The sequence below is a fragment of the Triturus cristatus genome, chromosome 2_1 (genome assembly GCF_964204655.1).
Source record: "Triturus cristatus chromosome 2_1, aTriCri1.1, whole genome shotgun sequence".
Lineage (NCBI taxonomy): Eukaryota > Metazoa > Chordata > Amphibia > Caudata > Salamandridae > Triturus > Triturus cristatus.
In genome coordinates, this window is record NC_140581.1 from 1,127,828,641 (window position 1) to 1,127,856,436 (window position 27,796).

The 27,796-nt window shown below is 45.8% G+C and overlaps 1 long non-coding RNA gene across 1 annotated transcript in view; it reads right to left on the minus strand.

Annotated features, from left to right (window-relative positions):
- Nucleotides 1–6,537: 6,537 nt before the first annotated feature.
- The window catches only part of LOC146866465 (uncharacterized), a 158,263-nt gene continuing 137,004 nt past the window's right edge, over nt 6,538–27,796 (minus strand). Inside the window, exon 4 of the long non-coding RNA XR_014976810.1 lies at nt 6,538–7,000. This is a non-coding gene — a long non-coding RNA (uncharacterized LOC146866465). The remainder of the gene's footprint in view (nt 7,001–27,796) is intronic.

A 27,796-nucleotide genomic window follows, 5' to 3' on the forward strand; every position in this document is an offset into this window, starting at 1 on the left:
AGATCTTAGTAAACATTCGAATCGGCCGAAACCAGGAAGCGGCGGCCGCCATTTTGTGTATTTCACTCCGGTAAAAAAGAGTGATATCTTGAAAAGGGGGCAAGGGAGAGAGTTACAGACCCCCTAACATTTGTAAGGGGGTCAAAGAAGGACAGAAAAGTACAAAGAAAACATTTATTGATTTTAAAAAAAATCACGGGGTACGCGTACGGTAAGCTTACGGTAAGCGTACGGTAAAAAAAACAAAAAAAAAAAAGAAATGAAATGCAGATTTAAGCGTTTAGATATTAGGGAGCTCTAAAAAGAGCTGTTGTGTTTATGAAGTCATTTTGTTAGTGGTACCTACAAGTAAGTACCGATGCAGAGTCTAAGGTTCAAGAGGAAGACTCTGTTCCCTTCATCATTGAAGTGCACACCATCTCCTCTATAAATGTCATGCATGTCATAACGCAAGTTGTTGTGGTAAATGGCACCCATACCATAGTCACGGAGGAAAGCAGAAACAGATTTGTTGACGTGCTTTCTTGCTTTGTCAATCTGCGGACAGAAATGATTGGACCAGTTCCATTTTTGCCTTTGGCATATGTTGGAAAACACCAAGGCAGTTTTAGGGAAAAGTGAAAACAGTTGTGCAAAGGTGTCCTTCATAAGCATTTCCAGACCTACCCCAGTCAAAGTGCCTAGGTCATTGCCACCACAGTGCACTATTATGAGGTCAGGGTGTTGGATTTGCATGAAGGATTTCACCAATGGCATCAATTGGTGCCACTTTAACCCTCTTTGACCAATCCATTTAATGTCTACATTTGGCAAAGCAAGGTCTCTCACCATATCTGTTTTCTCTGCAAACTTTTCACTCCAGAAGACATAGCTGTGCCCTACAATCCACACTGTGAACATCTTCAAAGGAGAACTGGATGCACTCAGGAGGTGTCTTTCAGTAGAATGGCAATATGAAAAGAAAGACAGTTTGGAAATGGAGGCATACATATTTTTTTCAAAACAAAAAGAACTGATTGGCTGTTTCATACCATTCTAGAATAAAAACTAGGCTGTATGTGTAAATTAATAGAAGCATGTTTTGTATTGGTACAAAAAAATGTGTTACCAAAGAACAGTACTATGGATTTGCTGTTAGGTTTGAAAAGTCAAGCACTCTTGCTCTGTGGAATTGAAACATTGTGTGGCGAACTTCTGACCTAACTCCACACAGCAGTGTTCCATGAGCTGTTGCTATGGTAGCAGGCAGAAGTCAAGTTGGGGGAAGGGTACTAGGCAGAAGTCAAGTTGGGGGCAGGGTACTTTTGGAAAAGGGTTGGTTTTCAACCAATAGAAATGTGTGATTACATTTGAAAAAAAGGGGGAAGCACTGAGATTTGAAACTTACATGTATATGTGTGGAAAAATAGAGGGAAAGTTTGCCATTATCTGGTTCTGCTGAGAGGAGAGAGGTGAACAGAACAGAGATCCTGGCTCTGATAATCTGCTGTTTGAGTGCCACATTTCTTTCACAACTAACTAATTTTAAAGGTGAGGTTAGAGTTTGAGAGGAGATTTATATGGTAAAAAAAGAAATGAATAATAGAAATGGAAATTCTTTTTGTTGAAGTTGCGTTTATCATTTTCTGTTTTGGGAGAAATTTAAATTAAGGTGTACTGGAAAAAAAAAGAATAGTTTAAGGGTTTGAGGTTGGACTCAGTAATGCAAATACATTCAGCATCACTAAGGCTGGTTGCCCTTGCTGGAATGTAGGCAGCCACCCAGGTTACACATGGTGGTGGTCTGAAAAAGCAGTTTGGACATGTGCATTTAAAAAAATCAAAAAAGTGGTTTCATAATGTGTCAGTCTGTAAAAGTGATTTTCACTTGCCAAAAAAAAAGAGCAGTAAGTGTGCATTCAAATTGGCAAAGAAATTTCGTTTTGGGACTAATGTGAAAACATGACTCTGTGTGGAAATAGGAATTACAGGCAGAGATTTATTGCGTTTTTTTCTGGTGATTTCACAGTTGCATTAGTAGGAAAAAGGGGGAGCGATTTTTTGGGGGAAGAAGCAGACTCTTAGCACACACCCATCTGCTTGCCATGTATAATCATGCACAGTATTTACAAGCGAGTGGGGTTTTCAGGTTTTAGTCTGTAATGCAAATACATTCAGCATCACTAAGGCTGGTTGCCCTTGCTGGAATGTAGGCAGCCACCCAGGTTACACATGGTGGTGGTCTGAAAAAGCAGTTTGGACATGTGCATTTAAAAAAATCAAAAAAGTGGTTTCATAATGTGTCAGTCTGTAAAAGTGATTTTCACTTGCCAAAAAAAAAGAGCAGTAAGTGTGCTTTCAAATTGGCAAAGAAATTTCGTTTTGGGACTAATGTGAAAACATGACTCTGTGTGGAAATAGGAATTACAGGCAGAGATTTATTGCGTTTTTTTCTGGTGATTTCACAGTTGCATTAGTAGGAAAAAGGGGGAGCGATTTTTTGGGGGAAGAAGCAGACTCTTAGCACACACCCATCTGCTTGCCATGTATAATCATGCACAGTATTTACAAGCGAGTGGGGTTTTCAGGTTTTAGTCTGTAATGCAAATACATTCAGCATCACTAAGGCTGGTTGCCCTTGCTGGAATGTAGGCAGCCACCCAGGTTACACATGGTGGTGGTCTGAAAAAGCAGTTTGGACATGTGCATTTAAAAAAAATCAAAAAAGTGGTTTCATAATGTGTCAGTCTGTAAAAGTGATTTTCACTTGCCAAAAAAAAAGAGCAGTAAGTGTGCTTTCAAATTGGCAAAGAAATTTCGTTTTGGGACTAATGTGAAAACATGACTCTGTGTGGAAATAGGAATTACAGGCAGAGATTTATTGCGTTTTTTTCTGGTGATTTCACAGTTGCATTAGTAGGAAAAAGGGGGAGCGATTTTTTGGGGGAAGAAGCAGACTCTTAGCACACACCCATCTGCTTGCCATGTATAATCATGCACAGTATTTACAAGTGAGTGGGGTTTTCAGGTTTCAGTCTGTAATGCAAATACATTCAGCATCACTAAGGCAATATATTCTGAAAACAGCAAAAATAAGGCAAAAATATTTTTTGAAAAATATGTAAATATGTGTACTGTATTATAAAATGTTTTAAAAATATTAATACTTTTTTTTTTTCTTTTTTTTCAGATTGATATAGAAAAATTTCGAAAACTAGAACCATTTTTAAAGCTATTTTTTTTAAAAACAAATGAATAAATATTTTTTTGAGTGGGTATGGTAAGTCAATAATAATAATTGTAGTCTCTCAAGGACCTTGTAATGTGATAATTGATTTTTAGTGTTTTTTTAAGAAAAAAAAAAAAAAGTACGCGCACCGTACGCGTACGGTAAAAAAAAAAAAAAAGTTTTTAAAAACATATGTAAAAAAAAGATGAAAGATAAGGTTGGCTCTTAAAAGAACCATTGTGTTCATGCAGGGACAGAGGAAAGAAAGAATGGGAAAATTATTCAAAGCGACAAATGTGCTGATCTATTTTGTTGTTCACTAGGGAAACACTGGTCTCCCTATGGCAAATTAGATCTTGACAAAAGGCGCATCGAATATCAACCCTTCGAAATCGAGGGTTCATTTCCAGAGGGCCAGCAAAAGGAGATGCTCCCCCCACAGATGAAGGGCTCACCTGACCTGCAGAAGAAGGAGTCAGCTCTGCAGATGATGGTGCAGGCTGAGCTGCTGTGGATGTACTTGCTTGTCTTTCTGAAGAGTTACCTCCAAAAAGATGACCATGTGTCCTTCTGTGTACATCCTTGAGGTGTCTCTTCATGGTATGATTCCCAAAGGAATACTTCCTGTCAGGATTACCTCTTGAAAGTACACGCTGACACAGCTTGCAAGTTACTAAGGGTGCATTCACCTTTTGCTGGCCTTCAGGAAAAGTAAAATAATCCCATACATAAGAGGGCTTTTGTTTCCTCGCTCTCTGCCTCAAAACAGTGCTGCTAGGGCTAGCCTCACTCTCAGAAGAGCTCTGCTGTTCTGCCATCGTATCACAAAGACAACCCAGCTCCTTCTCCTAAGGGATCACAAGCAGAAATGAGAGGAATGGGTGTGGTGTAGGAGAGTTCTAGAACTGAAAGTAGTTTCAACCAATCAAAAGTTGTGTTTCATGATCACATGACCTACCGTACGCTTACGGTACGCTTACGGTACGCTTACGGCAAAAGTGCGCATGCGCGTAAAAAAGACACGCGCTTGCGCGCATGCGCATAACAGTCACTACCCGACACTTCCGTGTAACGTGCGCGTGTAGCGTACACGCGTACGCGTCCCACGCGGAGTACGCGCGGCTACGCAAATTGCGTAACTATACGCAAGCAGCGTAGATAAATTACGGACGTTGCGTAAACCGTACGCTTACCGTAAGCTTACGGTGCGCGTACTAAAAAAATAATAAAAAAAATAGAAAAAATGTACTGCAAATAAATTTTACATGTTTATTTTAAAAAATATATTTAAAAAAACATATTAAAGAATTTTAAAAATTTAACCATAGTCTTTATAAAAGGTAAGAAAATTAAAATAAAAATATGTTTAAAAAAATAGAACAAAAAAAAAAAAATTAGCATTTAAAAAACCTTGCAAATTCACTGAAAAAACCATGGGTTTCACACACGTTATAGTTAGGAATTAGCATTTAAAAAACCTTAGAAATTCAGTGAAAAAACCATAGGTTTCACACACGTTATAGTTAGGAATTAGCATTTAAAAAACCTTAGAAATTCAGTGAAAAAACCATAGGTTTCACACATGTTATAGTTAGCTGGACATTTTACTCGTAAAAAAACAATGAAATTCCCCCGTTATAGTTAGTTCAGCTAACTATAACTCGCGCGCCCGCAATGCACTGCTGATGACGTCACATATTACATCACTCATGACATGGTCAGTGACATCACTCATGACATCACTGATGACATCTCAAATGACATCACTGATGACATCACTGATGACATCATCCTTGTGATAGAGTGGCAGACCTCCTCTTCCCCTAATATAACCTTTGATACACACATTCAAAAATAGAGACTAAAATTTACAAAACAATGGACATACCAATAACAGTTACAACAACCTCTTCAGTAATTCTAAGATCCACATACACATCCACTCATTCACCAACAGTCCAATACAGTCACTCATACATGTACTCACTTATCATATGTACTCATACACCTATACATCCTGTTACACAATGCCACTCATCCATAGAGCTACTCACACACATAGTCACTCATGCTAATAAAGAATCAAACATACATTTACTTGCATATACAGTTATACACACACCACCACACTTACTTCTATGGAAACTTACACATACTTAGTCTTTTAAACAATCACTTATAGAAATACATACTTATTCATACAGGAACTCTTTCAATCTCTCACTCTCACATATACTCACATATATAAACGAATAGTCACATATACTAGTTTTAAACATATGTAGTTACTCATTAAGACACTATTGAGACAGTCATTCACTCACTAACACACCCATACACACACACATCCACCCATGCAGTCCTGCACACATGCTCTGTTCAACACATACAAACAGTGAGTCACTCATTCATGCACCTATGCACTACGTAATACCCCCCACCAAACCATGCAGACACTCATACTGATACTCAAAAAAACAACTAATAACCTATATAGACACCCATGTAGCTACTCACCAACCCATGCAGCCACTTATACACAAAGTGAAAAAATGATACAGATATTTATATATTTAAACATTACTCACTAAGCCATGTATTCACTATGATACACTTAATCAGTCAGTTACACAATCAATTTTTCAAAAAGAAATCATCCATTTAGACAGTAATATACCCATTTATTCTTCCATCGACCTTGAGATATACATATATAAAACATATTTAATTTTCAGAAAAACACACATTCACTGGATGATGTCATCAGTGAGGTCATCAGTGATGTCATTTGAGATGTCATCAGTGATGTCATGAGTGATGTCACTGACCATGTCATGAGTGATGTAATATGTGACGTCATCAGCAGTGCATTGCGGGCGCGCGAGTTATAGTTAGCTGAACTAACTATAACGGGGGAATTTCATTGGTTTTTTACGAGTAAAATGTCCAGCTAACTATAACATGTGTGAAAACTATGGTTTTTTCACTGAATTTCTAAGGTTTTTTAAATGCTAATTCCTAACTATAACGTGTGTGAAACCTATGGTTTTTTCACTGAATTTCTAAGGTTTTTTAAATGCTAATTCCTAACTATAACGTGTGTGAAACCCATGGTTTTTTCAGTGAATATATATATATATATATATATATATCAATACCAATCCCGATAATGTAAAGAGGCTGTCAATGTAGGGCGGTCCTCGCACAGGGTATCGGAGCCCTGAAATATAAAGATCCACAATTCTTCAAGCTTATAAAAGAACGCCAGGACACTTTGGAAATGCAGTGAATGATACCGACTGCACCAGCAACGCGTTTCAGCTTTCGCCTTGCTCACGCTGTGGCTAACGCAGAGACAGCATCTATTTTATTAAGTGTAATAAACAATGAAAAAGGACAAAAAGTTTAAAGCTCATGTCTTTACAGTTCAGTGGTGGCCATCTTAGAACAGTAAAATTTCAATAGAAATGTATCTAATCATGGCAGTGATTATTCTTCATATTAAAGAGAACAAAAGCAGATTAAGCCCAAGTGGGCCATAAATATGAACAACAAAATAACGCTGTCATCATCATGAAACTGATTAGATTGTGACAAAAAATATATATATATTTTTCCGAATGAAATATCACTGTGTAGGTCCTCATTGTGTATACAATAGAATACATGATATATTGTATGTCGATTGGAATTGCGCCCAAGTGGGCAAAAATTATACTCAACAACCTAATTAGAACGTTGTGTTCCCTTGTACTTGCTTCAACATGATTAGCCTGATCTGAAATACCCCATCTGAAAGATGTACAAAAAAGAGAAGAATTTTATGTAAAAACATTACTTGAAAAATTGTTTTAAAATTAGAGACATACAGCTTTTGTCAAGATTCTGTGGGTCAAATCATACTATATACATCACCATAAAGTTAATTACAGAAAATGATCCTGGAGGTCAAAAAAGATTTTAAAATTCATACAAATTTAATATGTTACTGCCGTAAATGTACCACTAATTCCTCACTGGAATTCAATCCCACCGGGGACATAGTCTCCAAATCAATGATGTATCTTGATTCCAATTGGCGTAATGTTAGCTGTCTGTTGCCTCCCCTGACACCAATTGGAACTTCGTCAATAACCACCATTTTCAATAGTTCCTCGTTTTGAGAATGATATTCAAAGAAGTGTCTAGCCACTGGATACTGTCTATTGTGGTCTCTAATAGCTCTGACATGTTCTAACACTCTTTTCTTGGCACAGTGGATAGTGCTCCCAATGTAGATCTTATTGCAGGGACACATAAGTGCATAGATACAATATGCGGTGTTGCAACTCAGAGCTTTCTTGATTTTGAATTCTCTGCCACTGTTGGTAAGGGTAAGTGTCTTACAATCTGAACTGTTTTTACATGCTTTGCACTTTCTGCAACACCGAAAGCCAGGACAGTTAGTTCCCAGTTTTACATCCTTGCTGGTAACATAATTGGAACATATCTCATCCCTAAGTGACTTACTTCTCTGAAATGTAATTTGGGGACAACTGTTAAGGTGTTTCTGAAGATTGGTGTCCGTTAATAAAACATGCCAGTTCTTATTTAGTATTCGACGAATACACTGGGCTTGACCTGAATAGGTAGTGATGAATCTGATGGTTTCAGTGGCTGATTCAGATTTGTTAGGATGCAAAAGCTCAGTCCTTGTAACCAACTCTACTCGTTTACAAGCCTCAGAGATAGTTTTTATACTGTAGCCTCTCTCTTTGAATCGGCCAATCATGGCATCCTTTTCTTTATCATACAAGCTAAGAGAGCTACAGTTGCGTTTTGCCCGTAATAATTCACCATATGGAATACTATATATTAGCTTCCGTGGGTGGGCACTTGTAGCATTAAGAATGCTGTTAGCTGCTGTGGTTTTACGGAAAAGTTTGGTTTCAATGGAATAGTTAACAATCTCAACTTTTACATCCAAAAATTCAATCTCTCTAGTATTTATGTTTTCTGTTAAGGCAATGTTGAACTCATTATCATTTAGTTTGCAAATGAATTCTTTAGCTGACTCAATATCACCCTTCCATATGATGAAAATATAATCGATGAATCTCAGCCACAGGGCACAGCATTCAAAATTGGGGATCGTTGACACAACCTGCTCCTCCCACCAGCCCATTACCAAATTGGCATAACTGGGGGCGAAGCAGGTTCCCATGGCTGTGCCCTGGGCCTGACGGTAAATCACATCATCAAACATAAAAAAGTTGTTTGTTAAACAAAACTTAATCATGTCTAGAATCATTTCTGAATGAGACCATAGGGAGATTGAGCGGGTCTTCAGATAGTGCCTGATAGCTTGCAGACCAAAATCATGGTTGATACACGTGTATAGATTACATACATCTAGGGTTATCAAAATGAAATCAGGTTCCCAGTGAATGCCATCTATAATAGTCAAAAAGTGTGTAGTATCCCTAAGATAGGCTGGTAGACTTACCACAAATGGTCTTAAATAGTGGTCGATAAAACGAGAAGTGTTTTCTAGTAGGGAGCCAATTGAGGAGACAATAGGTCTACCTGGGGGATTCTCAGGATCCTTATGCAGTTTTGGCAATAAATACAGTATAGGGATACGGGGAAATTGGCATCTTAAAAAGTTATACTCTTCCCATTCCAATAAACCCCGTTCCCTCCAATCTACAAGCAAGTTTCCATACTCCCAATTAGATTTGGATATTGCCTTTTTGTCTGAAACATTGTAGCAGATCGCATTAGTTAACTGTCTGTATCCTTCTTGTAAACATGCACATTTGTCTAATACGACAACATTACCTCCTTTATCGGACTGTCGTATAGTTATAGTCCTATCTCGTTTCAAATCTTCTAATGCCTTGATTTGTTGTTCACTCAAATTCTTTTGAAAATGGGGGAGTTTATTATATCTTATTTTCTTTAAATCAGCTAACACCCCTCTCTCAAAGACATCAATCGCATCGCATTCAATTTGAGGTAAGAAAACTGACTTTGGTTTAAAACCACTTCCTGGGTTGTCATTTATGTCAATTTCCAACTCCTGAACAAACACCCCTCAGGACTGCATGTACCAGCATGCTTCAGTCAGGCAGGCTGAAAGCGCGACTCACCCATTGGAGGAGAAGTTAATGACATCACAAAGGGGAGCGGTTTTCAACTCACCTGCACCTCGTTGAACACCACAGAGAGCGCGAAGACCCAGGAACAGGCACTGATGAGAGCCATTGGAGGCTTGAAACGCGTCTGCCTTAGCGTTTGTTGGGACTGCTGCACTACGCGCATTTCATTTCAATAAAGTCCTTGCCTCGAATTCCGGAGTGTGCTGTGCTTTTTCCTGAGTTGGAGGAGGCGTTGGACTCATGTTTTGTCAGCAGCAGGTCGCTGACTAACAGCACACCCTCTCGGTCTGGTGCACCGTGTTAAGACCAGCAACTCTCTTGGAATTATTGCACGAACTGCAAAAACACGGAGCCCCCCCGACCAGTTTTGACTGCCTACATGGTGTGATACACTGCATTTGGGGAGAGAGGAGGTGATATTTTCGCCTGAATAAGGAGTCGGGTGTAAGGCTTTTGGTCATCCTGCAGGGCTCTTGATCTGGAGTGTGGCCCTGATCCAGTATTTTGGGACATCACTTGGTGGTGGAGTGTTTCTGTTACTGAACAAACACCCCTCAGGACTGCATGTACCAGCATGCTTCAGTCAGGCAGGCTGAAAGCGCGACTCACCCATTGGAGGAGAAGTTAATGACATCACAAAGGGGAGCGGTTTTCAACTCACCTGCACCTCGTTGAACACCACAGAGAGCGCGAAGACCCAGGAACAGGCACTGATGAGAGCCATTGGAGGCTTGAAACGCGTCTGCCTTAGCGTTTGTTGGGACTGCTGCACTACGCGCATTTTATTTCAATAAAGTCCTTGCCTCGAATTCCGGAGTGTGCTGTGCTTTTTCCTGAGTTGGAGGAGGCGTTGGACTCATGTTTTGTCAGCAGCAGGTCGCTGACTAACAGCACACCCTCTCGGTCTGGTGCACCGTGTTAAGACCAGCAACTCTCTTGGAATTATTGCACGAACTGCAAAAACACGGAGCCCCCCCGACCAGTTTTGACTGCCTACATGGTGTGATACACTGCATTTGGGGAGAGAGGAGGTGATATTTTCGCCTGAATAAGGAGTCGGGTGTAAGGCTTTTGGTCATCCTGCAGGGCTCTTGATCTGGAGTGTGGCCCTGATCCAGTATTTTGGGACATCACTTGGTGGTGGAGTGTTTCTGTTACTGAACAAACACCCCTCAGGACTGCATGTACCAGCATGCTTCAGTCAGGCAGGCTGAAAGCGCGACTCACCCATTGGAGGAGAAGTTAATGACATCACAAAGGGGAGCGGTTTTCAACTCACCTGCACTTCGTTGAACACCACAGAGAGCGCGAAGACCCAGGAACAGGCACTGATGAGAGCCATTGGAGGCTTGAAACGCGTCTGCCTTAGCGTTTGTTGGGACTGCTGCACTACGCGCATTTTATTTCAATAAAGTCCTTGCCTCGAATTCCGGAGTGTGCTGTGCTTTTTCCTGAGTTGGAGGAGGCGTTGGACTCATGTTTTGTCAGCAGCAGGTCGCTGACTAACAGCACACCCTCTCGGTCTGGTGCACCGTGTTAAGACCAGCAACTCTCTTGGAATTATTGCACGAACTGCAAAAACACGGAGCCCCCCCGACCAGTTTTGACTGCCTACATGGTGTGATACACTGCATTTGGGGAGAGAGGAGGTGATATTTTCGCCTGAATAAGGAGTCGGGTGTAAGGCTTTTGGTCATCCTGCAGGGCTCTTGATCTGGAGTGTGGCCCTGATCCAGTATTTTGGGACATCACTTGGTGGTGGAGTGTTTCTGTTACTGAACAAACACCCCTCAGGACTGCATGTACCAGCATGCTTCAGTCAGGCAGGCTGAAAGCGCGACTCACCCATTGGAGGAGAAGTTAATGACATCACAAAGGGGAGCGGTTTTCAACTCACCTGCACCTCGTTGAACACCACAGAGAGCGCGAAGACCCAGGAACAGGCACTGATGAGAGCCATTGGAGGCTTGAAACGCGTCTGCCTTAGCGTTTGTTGGGACTGCTGCACTACGCGCATTTTATTTCAATAAAGTCCTTGCCTCGAATTCCGGAGTGTGCTGTGCTTTTTCCTGAGTTGGAGGAGGCGTTGGACTCATGTTTTGTCAGCAGCAGGTCGCTGACTAACAGCACACCCTCTCGGTCTGGTGCACCGTGTTAAGACCAGCAACTCTCTTGGAATTATTGCACGAACTGCAAAAACACGGAGCCCCCCCGACCAGTTTTGACTGCCTACATGGTGTGATACACTGCATTTGGGGAGAGAGGAGGTGATATTTTCGCCTGAATAAGGAGTCGGGTGTAAGGCTTTTGGTCATCCTGCAGGGCTCTTGATCTGGAGTGTGGCCCTGATCCAGTATTTTGGGACATCACTTGGTGGTGGAGTGTTTCTGTTACTGAACAAACACCCCTCAGGACTGCATGTACCAGCATGCTTCAGTCAGGCAGGCTGAAAGCGCGACTCACCCATTGGAGGAGAAGTTAATGACATCACAAAGGGGAGCGGTTTTCAACTCACCTGCACCTCGTTGAACACCACAGAGAGCGCGAAGACCCAGGAACAGGCACTGATGAGAGCCATTGGAGGCTTGAAACGCGTCTGCCTTAGCGTTTGTTGGGACTGCTGCACTACGCGCATTTTATTTCAATAAAGTCCTTGCCTCGAATTCCGGAGTGTGCTGTGCTTTTTCCTGAGTTGGAGGAGGCGTTGGACTCATGTTTTGTCAGCAGCAGGTCGCTGACTAACAGCACACCCTCTCGGTCTGGTGCACCGTGTTAAGACCAGCAACTCTCTTGGAATTATTGCACGAACTGCAAAAACACGGAGCCCCCCCGACCAGTTTTGACTGCCTACATGGTGTGATACACTGCATTTGGGGAGAGAGGAGGTGATATTTTCGCCTGAATAAGGAGTCGGGTGTAAGGCTTTTGGTCATCCTGCAGGGCTCTTGATCTGGAGTGTGGCCCTGATCCAGTATTTTGGGACATCACTTGGTGGTGGAGTGTTTCTGTTACTGAACAAACACCCCTCAGGACTGCATGTACCAGCATGCTTCAGTCAGGCAGGCTGAAAGCGCGACTCACCCATTGGAGGAGAAGTTAATGACATCACAAAGGGGAGCGGTTTTCAACTCACCTGCACCTCGTTGAACACCACAGAGAGCGCGAAGACCCAGGAACAGGCACTGATGAGAGCCATTGGAGGCTTGAAACGCGTCTGCCTTAGCGTTTGTTGGGACTGCTGCACTACGCGCATTTTATTTCAATAAAGTCCTTGCCTCGAATTCCGGAGTGTGCTGTGCTTTTTCCTGAGTTGGAGGAGGCGTTGGACTCATGTTTTGTCAGCAGCAGGTCGCTGACTAACAGCACACCCTCTCGGTCTGGTGCACCGTGTTAAGACCAGCAACTCTCTTGGAATTATTGCACGAACTGCAAAAACACGGAGCCCCCCCGACCAGTTTTGACTGCCTACATGGTGTGATACACTGCATTTGGGGAGAGAGGAGGTGATATTTTCGCCTGAATAAGGAGTCGGGTGTAAGGCTTTTGGTCATCCTGCAGGGCTCTTGATCTGGAGTGTGGCCCTGATCCAGTATTTTGGGACATCACTTGGTGGTGGAGTGTTTCTGTTACTGAACAAACACCCCTCAGGACTGCATGTACCAGCATGCTTCAGTCAGGCAGGCTGAAAGCGCGACTCACCCATTGGAGGAGAAGTTAATGACATCACAAAGGGGAGCGGTTTTCAACTCACCTGCACTTCGTTGAACACCACAGAGAGCGCGAAGACCCAGGAACAGGCACTGATGAGAGCCATTGGAGGCTTGAAACGCGTCTGCCTTAGCGTTTGTTGGGACTGCTGCACTACGCGCATTTTATTTCAATAAAGTCCTTGCCTCGAATTCCGGAGTGTGCTGTGCTTTTTCCTGAGTTGGAGGAGGCGTTGGACTCATGTTTTGTCAGCAGCAGGTCGCTGACTAACAGCACACCCTCTCGGTCTGGTGCACCGTGTTAAGACCAGCAACTCTCTTGGAATTATTGCACGAACTGCAAAAACACGGAGCCCCCCCGACCAGTTTTGACTGCCTACATGGTGTGATACACTGCATTTGGGGAGAGAGGAGGTGATATTTTCGCCTGAATAAGGAGTCGGGTGTAAGGCTTTTGGTCATCCTGCAGGGCTCTTGATCTGGAGTGTGGCCCTGATCCAGTATTTTGGGACATCACTTGGTGGTGGAGTGTTTCTGTTACTGAACAAACACCCCTCAGGACTGCATGTACCAGCATGCTTCAGTCAGGCAGGCTGAAAGCGCGACTCACCCATTGGAGGAGAAGTTAATGACATCACAAAGGGGAGCGGTTTTCAACTCACCTGCACCTCGTTGAACACCACAGAGAGCGCGAAGACCCAGGAACAGGCACTGATGAGAGCCATTGGAGGCTTGAAACGCGTCTGCCTTAGCGTTTGTTGGGACTGCTGCACTACGCGCATTTTATTTCAATAAAGTCCTTGCCTCGAATTCCGGAGTGTGCTGTGCTTTTTCCTGAGTTGGAGGAGGCGTTGGACTCATGTTTTGTCAGCAGCAGGTCGCTGACTAACAGCACACCCTCTCGGTCTGGTGCACCGTGTTAAGACCAGCAACTCTCTTGGAATTATTGCACGAACTGCAAAAACACGGAGCCCCCCCGACCAGTTTTGACTGCCTACATGGTGTGATACACTGCATTTGGGGAGAGAGGAGGTGATATTTTCGCCTGAATAAGGAGTCGGGTGTAAGGCTTTTGGTCATCCTGCAGGGCTCTTGATCTGGAGTGTGGCCCTGATCCAGTATTTTGGGACATCACTTGGTGGTGGAGTGTTTCTGTTACTGAACAAACACCCCTCAGGACTGCATGTACCAGCATGCTTCAGTCAGGCAGGCTGAAAGCGCGACTCACCCATTGGAGGAGAAGTTAATGACATCACAAAGGGGAGCGGTTTTCAACTCACCTGCACCTCGTTGAACACCACAGAGAGCGCGAAGACCCAGGAACAGGCACTGATGAGAGCCATTGGAGGCTTGAAACGCGTCTGCCTTAGCGTTTGTTGGGACTGCTGCACTACGCGCATTTTATTTCAATAAAGTCCTTGCCTCGAATTCCGGAGTGTGCTGTGCTTTTTCCTGAGTTGGAGGAGGCGTTGGACTCATGTTTTGTCAGCAGCAGGTCGCTGACTAACAGCACACCCTCTCGGTCTGGTGCACCGTGTTAAGACCAGCAACTCTCTTGGAATTATTGCACGAATTGCAAAAACACGGAGCCCCCCCGACCAGTTTTGACTGCCTACATGGTGTGATACACTGCATTTGGGGAGAGAGGAGGTGAAATTTTCGCCTGAATAAGGAGTCGGGTGTAAGGCTTTTGGTCATCCTGCAGGGCTCTTGATCTGGAGTGTGGCCCTGATCCAGTATTTTGGGACATCACTTGGTGGTGGAGTGTTTCTGTTACTGAACAAACACCCCTCAGGACTGCATGTACCAGCATGCTTCAGTCAGGCAGGCTGAAAGCGCGACTCACCCATTGGAGGAGAAGTTAATGACATCACAAAGGGGAGCGGTTTTCAACTCACCTGCACCTCGTTGAACACCACAGAGAGCGCGAAGACCCAGGAACAGGCACTGATGAGAGCCATTGGAGGCTTGAAACGCGTCTGCCTTAGCGTTTGTTGGGACTGCTGCACTACGCGCATTTTATTTCAATAAAGTCCTTGCCTCGAATTCCGGAGTGTGCTGTGCTTTTTCCTGAGTTGGAGGAGGCGTTGGACTCATGTTTTGTCAGCAGCAGGTCGCTGACTAACAGCACACCCTCTCGGTCTGGTGCACCGTGTTAAGACCAGCAACTCTCTTGGAATTATTGCACGAACTGCAAAAACACGGAGCCCCCCCGACCAGTTTTGACTGCCTACATGGTGTGATACACTGCATTTGGGGAGAGAGGAGGTGATATTTTCGCCTGAATAAGGAGTCGGGTGTAAGGCTTTTGGTCATCCTGCAGGGCTCTTGATCTGGAGTGTGGCCCTGATCCAGTATTTTGGGACATCACTTGGTGGTGGAGTGTTTCTGTTACTGAACAAACACCCCTCAGGACTGCATGTACCAGCATGCTTCAGTCAAGCAGGCTGAAAGCGCGACTCACCCATTGGAGGAGAAGTTAATGACATCACAAAGGGGAGCGGTTTTCAACTCACCTGCACCTCGTTGAACACCACAGAGAGCGCGAAGACCCAGGAACAGGCACTGATGAGAGCCATTGGAGGCTTGAAACGCGTCTGCCTTAGCGTTTGTTGGGACTGCTGCACTACGCGCATTTTATTTCAATAAAGTCCTTGCCTCGAATTCCGGAGTGTGCTGTGCTTTTTCCTGAGTTGGAGGAGGCGTTGGACTCATGTTTTGTCAGCAGCAGGTCGCTGACTAACAGCACACCCTCTCGGTCTGGTGCACCGTGTTAAGACCAGCAACTCTCTTGGAATTATTGCACGAACTGCAAAAACACGGAGCCCACCCGACCAGTTTTGACTGCCTACATGGTGTGATACACTGCATTTGGGGAGAGAGGAGGTGATATTTTCGCCTGAATAAGGAGTCGGGTGTAAGGCTTTTGGTCATCCTGCAGGGCTCTTGATCTGGAGTGTGGCCCTGATCCAGTATTTTGGGACATCACTTGGTGGTGGAGTGTTTCTGTTACTGAACAAACACCCCTCAGGACTGCATGTACCAGCATGCTTCAGTCAGGCAGGCTGAAAGCGCGACTCACCCATTGGAGGAGAAGTTAATGACATCACAAAGGGGAGCGGTTTTCAACTCACCTGCACTTCGTTGAACACCACAGAGAGCGCGAAGACCCAGGAACAGGCACTGATGAGAGCCATTGGAGGCTTGAAACGCGTCTGCCTTAGCGTTTGTTGGGACTGCTGCACTACGCGCATTTTATTTCAATAAAGTCCTTGCCTCGAATTCCGGAGTGTGCTGTGCTTTTTCCTGAGTTGGAGGAGGCGTTGGACTCATGTTTTGTCAGCAGCAGGTCGCTGACTAACAGCACACCCTCTCGGTCTGGTGCACCGTGTTAAGACCAGCAACTCTCTTGGAATTATTGCACGAACTGCAAAAACACGGAGCCCCCCGACCAGTTTTGACTGCCTACATGGTGTGATACACTGCATTTGGGGAGAGAGGAGGTGATATTTTCGCCTGAATAAGGAGTCGGGTGTAAGGCTTTTGGTCATCCTGCAGGGCTCTTGATCTGGAGTGTGGCCCTGATCCAGTATTTTGGGACATCACTTGGTGGTGGAGTGTTTCTGTTACTGAACAAACACCCCTCAGGACTGCATGTACCAGCATGCTTCAGTCAGGCAGGCTGAAAGCGCGACTCACCCATTGGAGGAGAAGTTAATGACATCACAAAGGGGAGCGGTTTTCAACTCACCTGCACCTCGTTGAACACCACAGAGAGCGCGAAGACCCAGGAACAGGCACTGATGAGAGCCATTGGAGGCTTGAAACGCGTCTGCCTTAGCGTTTGTTGGGACTGCTGCACTACGCGCATTTTATTTCAATAAAGTCCTTGCCTCGAATTCCGGAGTGTGCTGTGCTTTTTCCTGAGTTGGAGGAGGCGTTGGACTCATGTTTTGTCAGCAGCAGGTCGCTGACTAACAGCACACCCTCTCGGTCTGGTGCACCGTGTTAAGACCAGCAACTCTCTTGGAATTATTGCACGAATTGCAAAAACACGGAGCCCCCCCGACCAGTTTTGACTGCCTACATGGTGTGATACACTGCATTTGGGGAGAGAGGAGGTGAAATTTTCGCCTGAATAAGGAGTCGGGTGTAAGGCTTTTGGTCATCCTGCAGGGCTCTTGATCTGGAGTGTGGCCCTGATCCAGTATTTTGGGACATCACTTGGTGGTGGAGTGTTTCTGTTACTGAACAAACACCCCTCAGGACTGCATGTACCAGCATGCTTCAGTCAGGCAGGCTGAAAGCGCGACTCACCCATTGGAGGAGAAGTTAATGACATCACAAAGGGGAGCGGTTTTCAACTCACCTGCACCTCGTTGAACACCACAGAGAGCGCGAAGACCCAGGAACAGGCACTGATGAGAGCCATTGGAGGCTTGAAACGCGTCTGCCTTAGCGTTTGTTGGGACTGCTGCACTACGCGCATTTTATTTCAATAAAGTCCTTGCCTCGAATTCCGGAGTGTGCTGTGCTTTTTCCTGAGTTGGAGGAGGCGTTGGACTCATGTTTTGTCAGCAGCAGGTCGCTGACTAACAGCACACCCTCTCGGTCTGGTGCACCGTGTTAAGACCAGCAACTCTCTTGGAATTATTGCACGAACTGCAAAAACACGGAGCCCCCCCGACCAGTTTTGACTGCCTACATGGTGTGATACACTGCATTTGGGGAGAGAGGAGGTGATATTTTCGCCTGAATAAGGAGTCGGGTGTAAGGCTTTTGGTCATCCTGCAGGGCTCTTGATCTGGAGTGTGGCCCTGATCCAGTATTTTGGGACATCACTTGGTGGTGGAGTGTTTCTGTTACTGAACAAACACCCCTCAGGACTGCATGTACCAGCATGCTTCAGTCAAGCAGGCTGAAAGTGCGACTCACCCATTGGAGGAGAATTTAATGACATCACAAAGGGGAGCGGTTTTCAACTCACCTGCACCTCGTTGAACACCACAGAGAGCGCGAAGACCCAGGAACAGGCACTGATGAGAGCCATTGGAGGCTTGAAACGCGTCTGCCTTAGCGTTTGTTGGGACTGCTGCACTACGCGCATTTTATTTCAATAAAGTCCTTGCCTCGAAATCCGGAGTGTGCTGTGCTTTTTCCTGAGTTGGAGGAGGCGTTGGACTCATGTTTTGTCAGCAGCAGGTCGCTGACTAACAGCACACCCTCTCGGTCTGGTGCACCGTGTTAAGACCAGCAACTCTCTTGGAATTATTGCACGAACTGCAAAAACACGGAGCCCCCCCGACCAGTTTTGACTGCCTACATGGTGTGATACACTGCATTTGGGGAGAGAGGAGGTGATATTTTCGCCTGAATAAGGAGTCGGGTGTAAGGCTTTTGGTCATCCTGCAGGGCTCTTGATCTGGAGTGTGGCCCTGATCCAGTATTTTGGGACATCACTTGGTGGTGGAGTGTTTCTGTTACTGAACAAACACCCCTCAGGACTGCATGTACCAGCATGCTTCAGTCAGGCAGGCTGAAAGCGCGACTCACCCATTGGAGGAGAAGTTAATGACATCACAAAGGGGAGCGGTTTTCAACTCACCTGCACCTCGTTGAACACCACAGAGAGCGCGAAGACCCAGGAACAGGCACTGATGAGAGCCATTGGAGGCTTGAAACGCGTCTGCCTTAGCGTTTGTTGGGACTGCTACACTACGCGCATTTTATTTCAATAAAGTCCTTGCCTCGAATTCCGGAGTGTGCTGTGCTTTTTCCTGAGTTGGAGGAGGCGTTGGACTCATGTTTTGTCAGCAGCAGGTCGCTGACTAACAGCACACCCTCTCGGTCTGGTGCACCGTGTTAAGACCAGCAACTCTCTTGGAATTATTGCACGAACTGCAAAAACACGGAGCCCCCCCGACCAGTTTTGACTGCCTACATGGTGTGATACACTGCATTTGGGGAGAGAGGAGGTGATATTTTCGCCTGAATAAGGAGTCGGGTGTAAGGCTTTTGGTCATCCTGCAGGGCTCTTGATCTGGAGTGTGGCCCTGATCCAGTATTTTGGGACATCACTTGGTGGTGGAGTGTTTCTGTTACTGAACAAACACCCCTCAGGACTGCATGTACCAGCATGCTTCAGTCAGGCAGGCTGAAAGCGCGACTCACCCATTGGAGGAGAAGTTAATGACATCACAAAGGGGAGCGGTTTTCAACTCACCTGCACCTCGTTGAACACCACAGAGAGCGCGAAGACCCAGGAACAGGCACTGATGAGAGCCATTGGAGGCTTGAAACGCGTCTGCCTTAGCGTTTGTTGGGACTGCTGCACTACGCGCATTTTATTTCAATAAAGTCCTTGCCTCGAATTCCGGAGTGTGCTGTGCTTTTTCCTGAGTTGGAGGAGGCGTTGGACTCATGTTTTGTCAGCAGCAGGTCGCTGACTAACAGCACACCCTCTCGGTCTGGTGCACCGTGTTAAGACCAGCAACTCTCTTGGAATTATTGCACGAATTGCAAAAACACGGAGCCCCCCCGACCAGTTTTGACTGCCTACATGGTGTGATACACTGCATTTGGGGAGAGAGGAGGTGAAATTTTCGCCTGAATAAGGAGTCGGGTGTAAGGCTTTTGGTCATCCTGCAGGGCTCTTGATCTGGAGTGTGGCCCTGATCCAGTATTTTGGGACATCACTTGGTGGTGGAGTGTTTCTGTTACTGAACAAACACCCCTCAGGACTGCATGTACCAGCATGCTTCAGTCAGGCAGGCTGAAAGCGCGACTCACCCATTGGAGGAGAAGTTAATGACATCACAAAGGGGAGCGGTTTTCAACTCACCTGCACCTCGTTGAACACCACAGAGAGCGCGAAGACCCAGGAACAGGCACTGATGAGAGCCATTGGAGGCTTGAAACGCGTCTGCCTTAGCGTTTGTTGGGACTGCTGCACTACGCGCATTTTATTTCAATAAAGTCCTTGCCTCGAATTCCGGAGTGTGCTGTGCTTTTTCCTGAGTTGGAGGAGGCGTTGGACTCATGTTTTGTCAGCAGCAGGTCGCTGACTAACAGCACACCCTCTCGGTCTGGTGCACCGTGTTAAGACCAGCAACTCTCTTGGAATTATTGCACGAACTGCAAAAACACGGAGCCCCCCCGACCAGTTTTGACTGCCTACATGGTGTGATACACTGCATTTGGGGAGAGAGGAGGTGATATTTTCGCCTGAATAAGGAGTCGGGTGTAAGGCTTTTGGTCATCCTGCAGGGCTCTTGATCTGGAGTGTGGCCCTGATCCAGTATTTTGGGACATCACTTGGTGGTGGAGTGTTTCTGTTACTGAACAAACACCCCTCAGGACTGCATGTACCAGCATGCTTCAGTCAGGCAGGCTGAAAGCGCGACTCACCCATTGGAGGAGAAGTTAATGACATCACAAAGGGGAGCGGTTTTCAACTCACCTGCACCTCGTTGAACACCACAGAGAGCGCGAAGACCCAGGAACAGGCACTGATGAGAGCCATTGGAGGCTTGAAACGCGTCTGCCTTAGCGTTTGTTGGGACTGCTACACTACGCGCATTTTATTTCAATAAAGTCCTTGCCTCGAATTCCGGAGTGTGCTGTGCTTTTTCCTGAGTTGGAGGAGGCGTTGGACTCATGTTTTGTCAGCAGCAGGTCGCTGACTAACAGCACACCCTCTCGGTCTGGTGCACCGTGTTAAGACCAGCAACTCTCTTGGAATTATTGCACGAACTGCAAAAACACGGAGCCCCCCCGACCAGTTTTGACTGCCTACATGGTGTGATACACTGCATTTGGGGAGAGAGGAGGTGATATTTTCGCCTGAATAAGGAGTCGGGTGTAAGGCTTTTGGTCATCCTGCAGGGCTCTTGATCTGGAGTGTGGCCCTGATCCAGTATTTTGGGACATCACTTGGTGGTGGAGTGTTTCTGTTACTGAACAAACACCCCTCAGGACTGCATGTACCAGCATGCTTCAGTCAGGCAGGCTGAAAGCGCGACTCACCCATTGGAGGAGAAGTTAATGACATCACAAAGGGGAGCGGTTTTCAACTCACCTGCACCTCGTTGAACACCACAGAGAGCGCGAAGACCCAGGAACAGGCACTGATGAGAGCCATTGGAGGCTTGAAACGCGTCTGCCTTAGCGTTTGTTGGGACTGCTGCACTACGCGCATTTTATTTCAATAAAGTCCTTGCCTCGAATTCCGGAGTGTGCTGTGCTTTTTCCTGAGTTGGAGGAGGCGTTGGACTCATGTTTTGTCAGCAGCAGGTCGCTGACTAACAGCACACCCTCTCGGTCTGGTGCACCGTGTTAAGACCAGCAACTCTCTTGGAATTATTGCACGAATTGCAAAAACACGGAGCCCCCCCGACCAGTTTTGACTGCCTACATGGTGTGATACACTGCATTTGGGGAGAGAGGAGGTGAAATTTTCGCCTGAATAAGGAGTCGGGTGTAAGGCTTTTGGTCATCCTGCAGGGCTCTTGATCTGGAGTGTGGCCCTGATCCAGTATTTTGGGACATCACTTGGTGGTGGAGTGTTTCTGTTACTGAACAAACACCCCTCAGGACTGCATGTACCAGCATGCTTCAGTCAGGCAGGCTGAAAGCGCGACTCACCCATTGGAGGAGAAGTTAATGACATCACAAAGGGGAGCGGTTTTCAACTCACCTGCACCTCGTTGAACACCACAGAGAGCGCGAAGACCCAGGAACAGGCACTGATGAGAGCCATTGGAGGCTTGAAACGCGTCTGCCTTAGCGTTTGTTGGGACTGCTGCACTACGCGCATTTTATTTCAATAAAGTCCTTGCCTCGAATTCCGGAGTGTGCTGTGCTTTTTCCTGAGTTGGAGGAGGCGTTGGACTCATGTTTTGTCAGCAGCAGGTCGCTGACTAACAGCACACCCTCTCGGTCTGGTGCACCGTGTTAAGACCAGCAACTCTCTTGGAATTATTGCACGAACTGCAAAAACACGGAGCCCCCCCGACCAGTTTTGACTGCCTACATGGTGTGATACACTGCATTTGGGGAGAGAGGAGGTGATATTTTCGCCTGAATAAGGAGTCGGGTGTAAGGCTTTTGGTCATCCTGCAGGGCTCTTGATCTGGAGTGTGGCCCTGATCCAGTATTTTGGGACATCACTTGGTGGTGGAGTGTTTCTGTTACTGAACAAACACCCCTCAGGACTGCATGTACCAGCATGCTTCAGTCAAGCAGGCTGAAAGCGCGACTCACCCATTGGAGGAGAAGTTAATGACATCACAAAGGGGAGCGGTTTTCAACTCACCTGCACCTCGTTGAACACCACAGAGAGCGCGAAGACCCAGGAACAGGCACTGATGAGAGCCATTGGAGGCTTGAAACGCGTCTGCCTTAGCGTTTGTTGGGACTGCTGCACTACGCGCATTTTATTTCAATAAAGTCCTTGCCTCGAATTCCGGAGTGTGCTGTGCTTTTTCCTGAGTTGGAGGAGGCGTTGGACTCATGTTTTGTCAGCAGCAGGTCGCTGACTAACAGCACACCCTCTCGGTCTGGTGCACCGTGTTAAGACCAGCAACTCTCTTGGAATTATTGCACGAACTGCAAAAACACGGAGCCCCCCCGACCAGTTTTGACTGCCTACATGGTGTGATACACTGCATTTGGGGAGAGAGGAGGTGATATTTTCGCCTGAATAAGGAGTCGGGTGTAAGGCTTTTGGTCATCCTGCAGGGCTCTTGATCTGGAGTGTGGCCCTGATCCAGTATTTTGGGACATCACTTGGTGGTGGAGTGTTTCTGTTACTGAACAAACACCCCTCAGGACTGCATGTACCAGCATGCTTCAGTCAGGCAGGCTGAAAGCGCGACTCACCCATTGGAGGAGAAGTTAATGACATCACAAAGGGGAGCGGTTTTCAACTCACCTGCACTTCGTTGAACACCACAGAGAGTGCGAAGACCCAGGAACAGGCACTGATGAGAGCCATTGGAGGCTTGAAACGCGTCTGCCTTAGCGTTTGTTGGGACTGCTGCACTACGCGCATTTTATTTCAATAAAGTCCTTGCCTCGAATTCCGGAGTGTGCTGTGCTTTTTCCTGAGTTGGAGGAGGCGTTGGACTCATGTTTTGTCAGCAGCAGGTCGCTGACTAACAGCACACCCTCTCGGTCTGGTGCACCGTGTTAAGACCAGCAACTCTCTTGGAATTATTGCACGAACTGCAAAAACACGGAGCCCCCCCGACCAGTTTTGACTGCCTACATGGTGTGATACACTGCATTTGGGGAGAGAGGAGGTGATATTTTCGCCTGAATAAGGAGTCGGGTGTAAGGCTTTTGGTCATCCTGCAGGGCTCTTGATCTGGAGTGTGGCCCTGATCCAGTATTTTGGGACATCACTTGGTGGTGGAGTGTTTCTGTTACTGAACAAACACCCCTCAGGACTGCATGTACCAGCATGCTTCAGTCAGGCAGGCTGAAAGCGCGACTCACCCATTGGAGGAGAAGTTAATGACATCACAAAGGGGAGCGGTTTTCAACTCACCTGCACCTCGTTGAACACCACAGAGAGCGCGAAGACCCAGGAACAGGCACTGATGAGAGCCATTGGAGGCTTGAAACGCGTCTGCCTTAGCGTTTGTTGGGACTGCTGCACTACGCGCATTTTATTTCAATAAAGTCCTTGCCTCGAATTCCGGAGTGTGCTGTGCTTTTTCCTGAGTTGGAGGAGGCGTTGGACTCATGTTTTGTCAGCAGCAGGTCGCTGACTAACAGCACACCCTCTCGGTCTGGTGCACCGTGTTAAGACCAGCAACTCTCTTGGAATTATTGCACGAACTGCAAAAACACGGAGCCCCCCCGACCAGTTTTGACTGCCTACATGGTGTGATACACTGCATTTGGGGAGAGAGGAGGTGATATTTTCGCCTGAATAAGGAGTCGGGTGTAAGGCTTTTGGTCATCCTGCAGGGCTCTTGATCTGGAGTGTGGCCCTGATCCAGTATTTTGGGACATCACTTGGTGGTGGAGTGTTTCTGTTACTGAACAAACACCCCTCAGGACTGCATGTACCAGCATGCTTCAGTCAGGCAGGCTGAAAGCGCGACTCACCCATTGGAGGAGAAGTTAATGACATCACAAAGGGGAGCGGTTTTCAACTCACCTGCACCTCGTTGAACACCACAGAGAGCGCGAAGACCCAGGAACAGGCACTGATGAGAGCCATTGGAGGCTTGAAACGCGTCTGCCTTAGCGTTTGTTGGGACTGCTGCACTACGCGCATTTTATTTCAATAAAGTCCTTGCCTCGAATTCCGGAGTGTGCTGTGCTTTTTCCTGAGTTGGAGGAGGCGTTGGACTCATGTTTTGTCAGCAGCAGGTCGCTGACTAACAGCACACCCTCTCGGTCTGGTGCACCGTGTTAAGACCAGCAACTCTCTTGGAATTATTGCACGAACTGCAAAAACACGGAGCCCCCCCGACCAGTTTTGACTGCCTACATGGTGTGATACACTGCATTTGGGGAGAGAGGAGGTGATATTTTCGCCTGAATAAGGAGTCGGGTGTAAGGCTTTTGGTCATCCTGCAGGGCTCTTGATCTGGAGTGTGGCCCTGATCCAGTATTTTGGGACATCACTTGGTGGTGGAGTGTTTCTGTTACTGAACAAACACCCCTCAGGACTGCATGTACCAGCATGCTTCAGTCAGGCAGGCTGAAAGCGCGACTCACCCATTGGAGGAGAAGTTAATGACATCACAAAGGGGAGCGGTTTTCAACTCACCTGCACCTCGTTGAACACCACAGAGAGCGCGAAGACCCAGGAACAGGCACTGATGAGAGCCATTGGAGGCTTGAAACGCGTCTGCCTTAGCGTTTGTTGGGACTGCTGCACTACGCGCATTTTATTTCAATAAAGTCCTTGCCTCGAATTCCGGAGTGTGCTGTGCTTTTTCCTGAGTTGGAGGAGGCGTTGGACTCATATATATATATATATGTATATTATCTATTGGCGGTCGCCAGTAGATAGTTATAGTTACAACCTAGTTTCCATAGGAAATCTCAAAATTCTATTTTGAATAACTTTGGCGCCGGTTGACGAATCCTCGCGAAATTGTCAAAACTAATGGGGCGCTCCGTTCAGCTCCCACCCTGAAAGTCTCGGGGTGATTCGTCAAGTGGGGGCCGAGAAAAAAGGAGGGTCCCAAAACGCATTTTCCCCATGCATTTTTCCATAGGACCTTTAGACGCAGCTACAGCCCGAACGGCTGAACAGAATTACTTGAAATTTGGCAGAGAGGTAGCCATAAGGTCAAGGAAGTGCCTTTTGTAGGTCTGGTGTAATTCTGTTCAGTATTTCCTGAGAAAATAGCATTTAAAAGCATATCAATATCTATACGCGCGCACCGTGCGCGCACTGCGCGCGCACCCTGCCTTGCGCGAGCGCAATTCTGATTGGTTGTTAGATGTCGGTAAACATTCGAATCGGTGGAAACCAGGAAGTGTCGGCCGCCATTTTGTCTCTCGCAGTCTGAGGGGGTGAAAAACAAAGGTGGAGAACGTGAAAAGGGGGCAGAGTGGACAGTTCCTGACCCCCTAGCCTTGGTCAGGGGGTCACACAAGGACCCCCAAGGGAGAAAAAACCAATTTATTTATTTTTTTTAAATAGCGAGGTGCGCGCACCCTGCGCACACTGCAAACCGTGGGTGGTCGGTGCGCGAAGCGCACCGAGCGCCCACAGCGCGCGCAGGGTGCGCGCACCTCACGATTTAAAAAAAAATAATTGCACGGTGCGCGCACGGTGAAAAACCTGAAAACAAAAAAATTTCATAAATACATAACTTAGCATTTAAAAAACCGTACAAATTCACTGAAAAAACCATAGGTTTCACACACGTTATAGTTACGAATTAGCATTTAAAAAACCTTGCAAATTCACTTAAAAAACCATAGGTTTCACACATGTTATAGTTAGCTGGACATTTCACTCGTAAAAAACCAATGAAATTCCCCCGTTATAGTTACTGCAGGCAACTATAACTCACGCGACCGCAATCCTCTGCTGATGACATCAGATATTACATCACTGATGACATATGTGTCTTTCTGAAAAATAAATATTTGTAATGTATGTATAGCTAAAGATTAATGGAAGAAGACATGGGTAAATAAGTGTCTAAATACAGTGATGTAATATCTGATGTCATCAGCAGAGGATTGCGGTTTATTGAAATCTTTAAAAAATTCGAAAATGTGCTCATCAAACACGGACACAGTAATTGGTAGACTACATCCAATCAGGTAGTCTTTCTTATGCTAGAAAAGCATGTGACATTTTCCGTTAGTTTGATTTTTGCCTTCCTGTGATCAAGGCTTAAGGACAAGCTGAAACGCGTAAGGAGTTATGGCAAGTGACTAAAGATGGACTGCCAGCCTGTCTCTAGAGTTGGAAATAAAGTGCTTGAAATGCTTCATGCACTGGAGTCGTCACATTTCTGTGAGGAAATAATTTTGGATTATAAACAGGATTCTTCGTTCCTGCTTGACGAAGCAGCCCTGCGAGGGTCTGGGCTCTTTAAACGAGGAAATTGTGTTTATATATATATATATATATATATATATATATTATATATATTCAACTGAACACAGATTATGTTTAAACATAATTTGCTTTCCTTTTGCACAGCGTCGGTAAGTACTCTTTAATTTTTGAATTTTATCAGGATAATCCCTTGAAAGTTAAGTATTTTCATAAAAACTGTGTCCCAACACTGTGCTATTTCCAAAATGTTTTTGGCTATAGTACTCAGACCACAGTACCCAGAATACACCATTACTGCCAATCTTTTACCTACTTGGTACTTCAATGCAGTTCTTGGCAAAATTAAAACTTTGTATCAACTGCAAATCCCGTACATATAATTGCTTTTACCAGGATCAGTTCCATTTTGTGGCTTATATTTAAACGGTTGCGGCGTCTCTCAAAGTCCATTCTGCTACCACCCGGTTGTTGTTTTCTTCTATTTGCCTTCCAAGAGATATTCATCAGCATGAAGTGCACGGGGAATCCCCTAAGCAAACCCTGGCTGTATCCATGTTCGTCTCCCAAGTCGAGGCGGGCCTCTCAACGTGGCCCATCCATCAGTTTTTATGAAAATACTTGATTTTCAAGGGATTATCCTAATAAAATTCAAAAATTAAAGAGTACTTACCGACGCTGTGCAAAAGGAAAGCAAATTATGTTTAAACACCTACTGCCACTTTAAATCGAACTGGTGGACATTGTTCCTTCTTCAATGTTGGTAGTTATGTTTAAAAATGCTAACTAACCCATCCATTGATAATTTTGCATATGATTAAGCCTCGAGGTAGGCAAAACGCGTTATGCTTGTTTTTGTCTCCAATAAAGAAATGTAGCAGCATGATTGGAGTGGCCTGTCTCAAGTTACGAAGGGTAACTTGTGTTCTGTTGAATATATATAGGTGTCTGGCACACCCATGAAGGGCCCCGACCAGCTTGGCTGAGGCACTTCGTTTGTCAGGTATATATATATATATTCTCTTAAAAAACCATAGGTTTCACACATGTTATAGTTAGCTGGTAGATAATATATACATATATATATATCGCCACACTCCAATCCACCAGTCGCCGCTCCTCACGCCACGGGTGCTGCTCACCCCACGGTGGTTTGCGTAAACAATTCCTCGACCGCAACTCTCCGATCTGGGAATCACTT